Here is an 11180-nt window from a genome sequence, read left to right as displayed (position 1 = left end):
ACTCTTGTCAGTAAAAGTTAACTTTTCAGCCGGGGGGGATTGGATGTCCCCACCAAAGCTGAGACCAAACCTACGCCCTACGCCCTTGTCATCCTTGCATGTAAGGCCCGTTTCACACCGGGTGTGTGGCGTGAGCGTGTCAGCTGCGTGGCGTGTCCGTTTTTATTTCGGCTCCCATGTTAACAGGTTAGACCTTGCACACTTGACACACATGTCTCAGGCGCGGCTCGAGCCGCACCGAACACAGGTAGTCTGTGCAGGTAGGCGCAATATACGATACGTTTTTACCGAGTGTGCATCCATCTCCACAGGAACGGACATCGGAATCTGACCAGACAAAATCAGCGAAGAGAAAAGTGAGGCATTATAACGACTCTTATCTAGTATCCCACACAGCAGTAGACTCCTAGGCGGATCCGCCTTCAAGTCGCCAAACCCGCGTGACTGTCGCATTCGTTTTGGTGCCGCACAGAGGATCAGCTCCGCCTCCAGGCGGCTCCGTAAATTCTACTGTCAAACAGCGGGTCCTGAGTGGACCCATGTCGGATCCGCGGGCACGGACGCGCCTGTACTGTAACGGTTGAACATGACTGTACACCAAGAACCGAGAAGAGTCATACTAGTGGATATTTTCTTTGCTGGGACACGGTTGCGCTGAACCCTCTCGAGTAAGTGATATGTATTAATATATTGCGACATTCACAATAGCTAAACATTGGCCTTTGTGGTTTTATACTTAAAACGTACTTATCATGTTTATTGATTATAATGACGTTGTTTGATATTAGGACTAACGTTAACGTTAGTGCAGACGTTTGTAATTTTGAGCAACAGGCTTAACGTTATTGTTAGCTGTGATGCTCATATGAGTCTGTAGCCTATTTGATTTAAAATGGGTTAGCAATTTCGGCAGAATATGTTATGGTAGTGTGATTTAAAAAACACACATTGTTATTTAACGTTAGTCTGGTCTTGTCTGTTTTAATGTGTTGCTGTTGTCCATAGTCCATAGTGCTACTATGCTAGCGGCATACAGCTGCTAGCTAGCATGCTGCTAGGCGCAATTGCATAAGTTATTGCTAATGTCTATTATACATATATATGTTTGAGATCACGTTTGCGATGCAATCCTTGATTAAGCTGATACATTGGCACTGGTATTTCAGTCAATGAAGTCAGTGAAGCACTCGTCTGCTATGAAAGCTACCTAGCTACAACTTTAGCATGTTGACTCACTGATAATGGTTTAGCCCTAGCTTCTACCTAGCTGTGCATTAACGTTTGCATTTTGCCAAGTTTGGTCTCATACGTAACTTTAGTGTCCTTCTGCCATATTTGTAATGAAAGCCTAGGCATTTTAATCACTGTTTAAGTCGGTTCAGACAACTAATGGGTATTGGCGTCTGTTTGTGATTTATTATGCTAACGTAACTTAACTGTATGGAACTTGGTCCCCATCTTCTATTTTGTTTGTTCTGCAGCGTCAACTTTTATCGGCTGGATTCTACCATCTAACGTTACGATTGCCTCTGTTGGGTTCGCTTGATGAAGATACTTTCTGGGTTGTTAAAATGTAATGTGAACACATTCCCGTAGCATTCCAAAATAGACCAGAGATGCTTGTACTATATGTATATTTGGAAATTTTGGGATTGCAATAACCATAATGATATGGTTATTTAACAGCCATCGTTTCGGGGACTCTGATGAGAGTGAAGAAGAGCCAGTAAATGGTGACTTTGCATCTCTGAGGTACCTTCCAACTCGCCTGGTATATCAGTTGAGCCTCAAACCTAAGCCAATTGCACTGGCAAAGTAAGTAATAATCTCTTAACATTGAAATAACTAAATCATAATATTAATATTAGAGATATGGTTAACATTCTTAGTGCTAAAGACATTCCCCTCTCCTTGTATCTATTCCTCCAGCTCCACCATCTTGCCGAGTGCCAGGCAGCAGAGTCACTACCCCTCAACCTGGAGAAAACTGTTAAGATACTGATCTCTGAAATAAAATACAGTGGCCCCATCTATATTAACACAGCAGTATTCACTCTATTTCAAATCAACAGATTGCATCTGCATTACCATCTCAGATTTTCTGCATACTTCATACATTACATAAATCTCAGCCAAATATTTTGTCAGTTAAAACATCTGCATTCATGCAATATTGCCTGAAAAGTTCATTCATTATTATCAGATTGTATTGAAACACATTGATTTCAATGTCAATCCATTCATGGAGTTGATATAGATAGTGCATACCAAAATGTTGAAACATACAAATTCATGTCCAGTATGACCAGAGATTTGTTTTTGTTTGCCATTGTTTGGCCCTGTAGCTCTCAGCCTACCATGGTTAACAGATCACAACCATTTCTCTCCCTTAGCACCTCACCATGGGGCAGGACCGCAACACTCTTCACCACCTCAACTCCCTGCACCTGCACCCGCATTTAACATACGGAGAGTTACTCAAGGTAGGGACTGATCTCTGAAATATTAGTGAATAGAAAGGCCCCATGTGTATTATCAATGATGACTACCATTTAATAAATTTTTTCCCCCTCTCGCACACCGCCCACCTCACTATGGGCCAGGAATGGCAGTCCCTCCTCAACTCCCTCCACCCCCACACCAGCCCTCAACGTGCAGCGAACAGAGGAGCTTTGTAAGTCATGTTTCTTTTTAAATTTAATCTCCTTAATACCTATCTCATATATTGTATTGTGTAAGCATACTTGGCTTTGGATGCTACATACCATAAACATATCTGTCTGTTTGGTTACAGGTGCTGTGAGGAAAAACATGGTGACACGGTCAGCCACGGACGCTGAGGTCACCAAGCACGCAAATAGGTGTTTCAACTGGCGGTGGATCGGGCAACGAGGAGAGGACTCTGTAATCACATTGAGCGAGAAACGTGTGCCTTTCACCCACCATAACACAAACACGAAGTTCGTCTTTCATGTCATGCCGTAGGCTGGTGTATTTAGGAAAAAGGTGGAAGCTAAAATTGCGTTTAAATATCTACTTGAAACCGAGCAGACTGGCACACAGCAGTGCTTCATGGAGCTGCCCACGGGTTTAAGAAGCGTAAAACACTTTACGCAGACTTTACGCAGACTGGCACACATCAGTGCTAATCAGTCACCCATGGTTTTAAGAAGCTTAACACTTGCACATTTTAATGTTATTTCTTACGTTTTTGGTACAATTTAAGTACTCATTATCTAGTGCACAGAGCCAGTAAAATCCTCCAAATAAACATAATGTATATGCAAATGTACACCTGGCTATTTATCTCCTTGCCAGTTCATCTACTCAGATCAAATCTTACCAGGGGATGGTCGTGCGTCGTAGTCGTGGTCCGTAGCTAAGCTAGCTAGCTAGCTAGCAACATCAACATCTTCGTTTCCACAAGGTTGTTGGACTTCATGAACATCAAACCCCAATCTCTTAGTTGTCCTCTCAAAAACAGACTTCCTGGCTTGGGTTGTGTCAGAGACCCATGAAAAAACAAAAGCTACCGCGTCTTGTTTAACTCTGGTTTGTTAAAACCACTAGGTGTTTTGTACAGGTCACTGCTATGGAAATGCATACTAGAAACGACTGTGCTATTAGAGACGTTAAACAGTGGGCCTTCCTCTCTCCTGATGGCTTGAATCCATTTTCTTCGACGGTCCACATTGCGGGGAAAATTATGAAAGCTCAAATATGGTTGTTTTTGGTTGTTTTTATCTGCTGTTAAGCTGTTATCTGCTGTAAATAAAACATAATACCGCCTTGTACAAATCATCTGTGCAATTGCCATTCACTGTGAACGGTTTTCCGCATGACCGGAAGTAGCGATACGTCTTAATGTAGCAAAACGGAAGAGACGCCATTTTTAGATGAAATAGGCTTATTGATCAATAGTGGCGCGAGTATGCTCGCCCAAATACTGGCGGGCCAATCAAATTGTCAGGGCGGGCTTTATACGATGATAGACAGATGCTCAACAGTAACATAATCCACCACGTCACCAAAGAGCGCTTGGGTTGAATTTGTTTACAACAACGATGGCTGCCGCTGGAGAATTGAGATGTGTAGATTCTGCTATCAGGTCTGTTCTAGAAGATATCGACAGCGAATTAATTTTAAAAGAGGAACAGAGTAACGGGATCAAGGCATTTGTTGATAAGAAAGATGTTTTTTGCCGAAGCAACTGAAATGGGCATCACGGCGATGCAACTCGGCGTGCACGACGAGGTGGATATAGAGTGTGCAAGTGACGCCACTTCCACTTGCCTCCATGGGACCTATCTTTCAAAAAATGTTGAATGCCAGTCTATGGCGAAAAAGAAATTATTTTCTGGTCCCGGTTGACTTGTGCCTTGAATTACCCATATGATGTTTGTCAATTTTAAAGACAATTTTTCATGTAAAGACATTTGCAGTTTGTTTCGTAACTATTGAATTACAACATTGTGAAAGATCGTAATTCCAACGACTACAAACTTTACTGTCTATGCTACAAACCCATCAGTCGCGCTAGTGACGTTAGCTCATTCACAGCCACACTAGATTGTACAAGCATACCAGCAACAGGTCTTAATTGGGCTTTCCTTGCCGATGAAAATACCATGAGTCAGAGGATTAAACACATCAGGTAAGTTGTATTCGTCCATAGACTGTACATTACATACTGTTAAGTGACAGCAGGCAGCAAGATGCAACCGTTAACTAGCATAACAGCTATCAGCTAGCTTCTAATCTTATCGTTTCATTACGTTGGTGACGTACATCGTTTAAGACGAGAGATGTAGTCCACTGAGCGGATTCGTACAAAACCAACATAACTTTTGAAGTCTATCGAACAACAGTACTTTCTTGACGTGAAAAATTATCTTTTAAATTCACACACATCATATGTGAAATTCGTGGCACAATTCAAACTGGACCAAAAAATAATTGTTATCTCTCCATTAACTCCCGTTCATATTTTTTTTAAAGACAGGTCCCTTGTAGCGGAAGTAAAACGGAAGTCACTTGCACACTCTATAGCCAGCGGTCGTTGCCAGATCCTTTTTTGAAGCCCGGAATCCTGGCTGCTGAACAACAAGTGGAGGGACATGCTAGTGTAACAGTGGTCAAGCATCAGGGGGGACAGAGGCGAAATGTTGAATTTTTCTTCCTTTTTATTTTTCCTTTAAGAAAATAAATCAAAACATTGCCTTCAGGCTTCGGTGTACCACGTACAGCATCAGATCAAAAGCATACGGCTACTCTGCTTACTCTCTCAGTAATAGAAAATGCATAATTTTATCTGAATCATGACATTTAACTTCCCATATAGAATGGGCATAACTAAACTGCATAAAGTTACAGCACTTCACTAGAACCTATTTACATTACGGAGCCACATACCTTTAAGAAAATAAATCAAAACATTGCCTTCAGGCTTCGGTGTACCACGTACAGCATCTGCACAAGCAAATACATCATGTATTACGTTACTACTATGTAAACATTCCATTGTACACTTTCGCTTGCTAGCAAGCAAGGCACGCCAGACAGAAGTTCACACACATGGAATTACAGCTAATTACGTTCGGGATAACTCGCTTAACATTCACTGTTGTCTCATACATATATTGAAGCTATACTACACACATGAGAGACGCAGAGTAATATTATTTCCAATACATGTTTAACTACGCAGTTCAACCCATGCATGCTAGATAAGACATTAAAAGCATGGACATGGCTAGCGGAGTTTATGGCTAGTTACCAGTATGGAGAAACTTATAGTCAAAAGGAAAACATTAACAAACTTTTTGTCAAAACGTGCTAAATGCAGTACAATCCTTACAGTGCATGTAAATTAGTATAACACCTGGGAAACATCGAAGTTATCAACTTAAACATCAATAGAAAACTGATATACTGGGTGGAGTGCTTTGTACAGTGAACCTACCAGATCAAAAGCATACGGCTACTCTGATCGGGTAGGGAAGCAACACAAGACTACACGCAGCAGATCTGCAGTACACCATATGGCCAAGGGTGGCTCCCATTCACAACTATTAAACAAGGCTGTTTTACTTTGGCGAAAATCATATATAACAATACACTACATTTTTAACTCTGTTACACTAGGCTCCGATGTTTTTCAAGCCAACGTAATGGGTATCGTCATGGACGAAGTTCATCTAACTTACAAATGGTAAGAGAGTCTAACTGTCTGACTTAGTAAATAACTCCCAATGTCGTGATATGAATCCCATGTTGTAAACATAGTAGCCTAGGTATCGTTGTACGTTCGCTAACTCAGACTTGGTACAATCATAACGTTAGTGTGATTGTAGTGAACTAGCTGTTAACATTCTAATGTAGGTTACTGTTTTATTTCTATCAGTGGTCAGGCTGCAAAAGGGCAGAAGGGCATTTGGGTGTTAATTTATGTACTCAAGCACCATACCCATATTGGTAGGCTAGTCACTGTACCCCTTATAAGTGATGTATTCTTTTTAGATGTCAGTACAGTCATTAAAAAGTACTAAATGATACTACTCATAATTTCTTATTTTTACTGTTACTTATTGGTTGCTTTTTGTACTGCTATATATTCCAGGTACACCTGTGCTGACATTGACCGCTTCTGCTGATCGGGAATCCAGAGCCAGGGTTATGAAACAGCTTCAGATGGACAATCCAATAAATTTGGCCCTGAGCCCAAACAGAACAAACATCAGAGTGGGTCTGATTAAAGTACCTGGCCATACACTGGAGTGCCTACACTGGATTGTGAGGGATGTTAGTACAAAGCTTGACCCAGCAGTTAAGACGGTACTTTAATGGAGTCACTAGTTGTCTGCGGAAAGCTTTGTACTGCCATTTTGAGGAACACACCACATCTGTTGATCTAGGACATCTGTGCTGCACTCACTGCCATTCTGTTTGTTCTTGTGAACCTGAAGGTTGTGGGGAGCTAATCCCCAAATATGAACACTTTCAAGGGGAGGTTTCATCACACCACAAACACAGAATAGTCACACCTAAGGGCACACTTTTGATCAGGGAACTGTTACAAACTTACAGGAGTAGTTTACTTCAGGACCATAAAAACATACCACTTTACACAGTCGACACAGCCTGCACTGGTTTTGGAGATGAACTCATTGATCAGTTTTAGAATAGTGCACACAGATATTTGACCTGGACTTCATTATCCATAATCTCCCTACATACAAGCTGGAACATGCAAAAGAGATACTATGAATTATGCATGAGGTTTTTGATGACATCGAACAGAGTCAAACTAATTTGTTTGATGACTGTGTTGTTCAGGATGACCGTGTTCAGGTTGACATGGATTACACTGGTTACTTTGATGACGAGGATGAGGATGATAAGATACAATCATCCCCAAGTAACTTGGAATCAGGCTTGTCAATGTTGAAGATCTCAGGCTAGCTTCAAATTCAGGCTCAAATTTGTAGCTTCAGGGTCCTGTTGTTGTGCAAATGCCTTTTTTTTTACCTCTGTTACATTAATATTTTTGAATAAAATTAAAATGGTTTATACTTCTCTACTGGTTGGTGATGTTTCTGCATTTAAAGACAAACAATAAGACATGTCAATAAAGATTTTTAATATCTACACATAACAGGTAATGTTTGAAGATATACGCTGAACTTTGAACATACAACCAATAAGAAAACACAAAAATGTTTTCAAGAATGTGGATACTACTAAACTATTATATGAAAACAATTATTTACATTGTAATTTACGAAAACAATATTTACAAATTACCATCACCATTTACATTTCACATTTACTTAATTATTTAAATAGGCACATTTTGCCAGTCCATTATTTTCTCCTGGTAATTCAGCTTTGCCAATAAGTTTCTCTTGCAATTCGGGAATGCATGAGACTGCCTGCCTGGGTGATTTTTGTTGGGAAAGTTGTGTCTCCCTGAAAACGTTTACCAGTGTTAAAACGTCCTGTTCTCGGGCCACATGATGAATGCCAGCCGGCCTTGTCAGCTCCAGCTCTGTGTCCGTTTTGTCCATTAGCTCTTTGACGATGCCAATGGACCTACTGATTCTGGCTGCTGACATTTCTGACATGTTTGGTCCCAATCCTCTCATAAATGATTTGAGAAAATTGTTTAGGTGTTCCAGGTGGAGGTCAAGTGGATGGAAAATGGGTGACAACCTGAAATATAAGTGAACACATCAGTGTGAAGAATTACAGTATAGCCTAATAAGTATAACGTGCATTGACAATACATTGGAAAATACAGACTGTTAAATATGGTGACACCAGATGCAATTGCTGAGCAGGTCAGAGAAACACTGCCCACCCCCCACAGAGGTGCAGAGCACAGAAGTGGGGGTTGGATAACATGCTAGTCCATTACAAAATGAAGTTTCTACATATTGACAAAGTGACAGAGGCCAACTTACACATCAGGTACAAGTTTATCCTGGTAACATTTGCTCACACTACACTGAAATTCGGGCTGGCTTCCAGAATACTAGGCATGTCAAAATATGACTAGATGATTTAATCATAGATAGATTTCACGGAAATGAGGAGTGTGGGAATGCACAGTGTTTATCACATTGGACAATAATCACGACTCACTATTAACTCATGTGAAACGTGGCAATCGAGGTTATTCTCATAGTCATATCATAAGAAGTAGAAATGTATTAACAAGCTTACCTCTGTAATGCTTCTTCACGTTTTTGTACCGGTTGGAGTTGACGGATTGGGGCAGAACTTCTTCAGAGTCCGGGGCGTCTCTGATGCCTCAGATGAACACGGTTCTTCAGGCTGGTCTCCTTCGTCTTCTGTCCATTTTTTAAACACGGGCATGTCGCGTTCCAACCGTGTTATAAAGTTCTGACAGGACCGAAAAATGCAATGCGATTTGTTTGCAGTGTTGTGGAGTTGTAATCCTAAACGGATAACTTGATCGTAATGCATTCACCTTTACTGTTTCTCTCAAAAATGAGGTTCGTGTGTTGAAGAACTCCGTGTATCCTTACATTATTTTTACAACACCTGCGAAAATCGCTCACATTTTCTTCTTCTAGCGTGCAGTTGAGTTCTGTTGACATCAACTATGCGTCGCTTAACATACGTCACACACTCCGTAGCTCTGATTGGTTGTAGGTCTATCCAATTGAGTGCAGAGGCATTTTTTTTCCTGGTTCGTTTGAAACACGCCCCATAATCACAGCTCTATGGAGCAGTATCAGACTCAAATTCTGACTAGAATTGAGTATGACTACGTCAGGCCAGAGCCCGTCTACGGAGGGCCTTGCCACTCCGTATTAAGTCCCATTGTACCGAATTTTGGTTGCAGTTCCACCAGAGTTCCACTGGGGGCGATCGCCATGAGTGCAGAATGAATGGGAGTCAATGGAGCTAGACGGCTAAATTTGCCTCTTTCACCTGATTGTCGTTGACAAATCTCAGATTTGATTGTAGTTTGTATAACTTCAACATGGGTTATAGGTCAAAAGTTGAATGAACGAGTACTTATGTCCTTTTGATTTCTTACAGGTTGGGTCGTTGTTGCCCATAACACGCTAGCATTGTGCTAATGAATGACGTCATTGACACGTTTGAAACGTTTTTTAGAACAATTAAGTGACTTTAAAAAATATAATACTCAACCAAGTGTATTTTCTTTGCCTCCCCTTTCGAAAACAATATTCAAATTACTTGGAAAAAAATTATATCCCGAGAAAAGTGGATTTTGAGGGGTACAGCTCCATAGACCTCCATGCATTCTGCACTCGTGGACGAGCGCCCTCATGTGGAACCACAGAAGGAACTGCAACCAGTTCAGAACAGTTTAGAAACCGGAAGTTTTCCGAGAGTGGCAGTTCTCCCCTTATTAGACATTCTCTGGTCAGGCTAACAAAAGGTTACGGTTGCTAGGTTACGGGGACGCTGGCGAGACACGCCGCTCCGTCTGGCATCATGTTTTTGTTTGTATTTTTGTAATGTTCGTAATTTTATGTAATGTTCTGTTAATTTTTTGTATTTATTTTTCAAGTTAAATGTAATCACTCTTTATTTATGTTATTTTCGATCGTTTTTGTATTATTCTTAGTCCTTTTTTCTGATTAACAAACTCGGCTGACACCATCAACGTCAAGTTAACGTTAACGTTAACCAGCTTCCATTGGGCTGATGAGCGCCTTGGCTAGCCTGCCTTATGTCTCTAAAGTCCCTCATCCATTCGTGACGCTGCACATCCAATGTCTGGACGGAGGGATTGCTCAGCAAGGGTGCCTCGATCTGCAAGAGATCTGCAACTGCCATGACCACCGAGCTGCGACTGACATGCAAGCTGCTATGCTAGCATCTACCGGTGCCTGGAGTCTGGATTGAGTGCTAAGAAACTCTGATGACAGCGTCAACCATGAAACAACAAACGGTCACTGTCTAGGACCACCGAGCTGATAATCAGCAGGGTCGCCCATCAAAAATTCGGACTGTCTTGTCCTTCCAGTGCTCTCCAGACTGCCAGTGGATTCTCCGGGTTGGTCAGTTATTAAGAACTTTTGGTGTTGCATCGTGAAGACACAGCTGTACGTGCGCAGTTGTCACGCGGGTCATCTTTGCCCCTTGGACATTTTCAGCCGTTTGGAAATTGGACTAATTTTATTTTTAATTTGTATTTATTTTATTTATTCATTTGTTTCTTGTATCTCTTGTATGTCTTGGTGTCACGGGTACGCTGGCGACTACGCCGCTCCGTCCGGCATCTATTGTCTTTGTTAGTCTGCGTCAATGACAATGTCTTATGTGAAGCGCTTTGGGTTGCACTCTGTGCATGTTAAATGCGCTATACAAATAAATCTGACTTGACTTGACTTGACAAAAGAAGTTCCTCTCTCTCTCTCAGAGACTAAAGGTTGTGTGCGTCTCAGAGACGGCAGGCATCACTCACACTGTGCAGGAGGCCGAAGGGAGGGGCCGTAGCGCCTGTGGATCTGTACAATCTCACCAAGATTGGATCCGTGTAACCCCAAAGCAGTTTGTCTGCAGTCTGAGTCCTGAAGATGTCCGCAGGCCGTTCTCTCAATAACGAATCCACAAAAGCCTTGAGGAACCAGGACTTTGCTCTAAACGCCTTTGGGAATGGGTAAAGACAGGACAGG

The 11180-nt window shown here is 41.6% G+C and overlaps 3 long non-coding RNA genes across 4 annotated transcripts; all 3 read left to right on the top strand.

Annotated features, from left to right (window-relative positions):
• Window positions 1-604: 604 nt before the first annotated feature.
• Window positions 605-1778, top strand: LOC143123511 (uncharacterized). 2 transcript variants are annotated; one of them, XR_012986839.1, is made up of 3 exons: window positions 605-668; window positions 1482-1573; window positions 1687-1778. It is a non-coding gene; the product is annotated as an uncharacterized LOC143123511 (long non-coding RNA). The 2 variants fall into 2 exon arrangements; XR_012986878.1 differs by lacking the exon at window positions 605-668 and adding an exon at window positions 845-1174.
• Window positions 1779-2372: 594 nt separating this feature from the next.
• LOC143123455 (uncharacterized) lies at window positions 2373-2862 on the top strand. The gene is made up of 3 exons (XR_012986838.1): window positions 2373-2483; window positions 2604-2674; window positions 2795-2862. It is a non-coding gene; the product is annotated as an uncharacterized LOC143123455 (long non-coding RNA).
• Window positions 2863-6140: 3278 nt separating this feature from the next.
• LOC143123413 (uncharacterized) lies at window positions 6141-7575 on the top strand. The gene is made up of 2 exons (XR_012986828.1): window positions 6141-6211; window positions 6620-7575. It is a non-coding gene; the product is annotated as an uncharacterized LOC143123413 (long non-coding RNA).
• The last annotated feature ends 3605 nt before the right edge of the window (window positions 7576-11180 follow it).

Source organism: Alosa pseudoharengus, unplaced genomic scaffold, assembly GCF_046254945.1.
Source record: "Alosa pseudoharengus isolate Yale_2024_CS ecotype anadromous, Long Island Sound unplaced genomic scaffold, YU_APseudo_1.1 YU_APseudo_1.1_scf_1, whole genome shotgun sequence".
In the NCBI taxonomy this organism is placed as follows: domain Eukaryota; kingdom Metazoa; phylum Chordata; class Actinopteri; order Clupeiformes; family Clupeidae; genus Alosa; species Alosa pseudoharengus.
The sequence above is the reverse complement of the archived record's forward strand: the minus strand, read 5'-3'. Positions and strand labels throughout refer to the sequence as shown.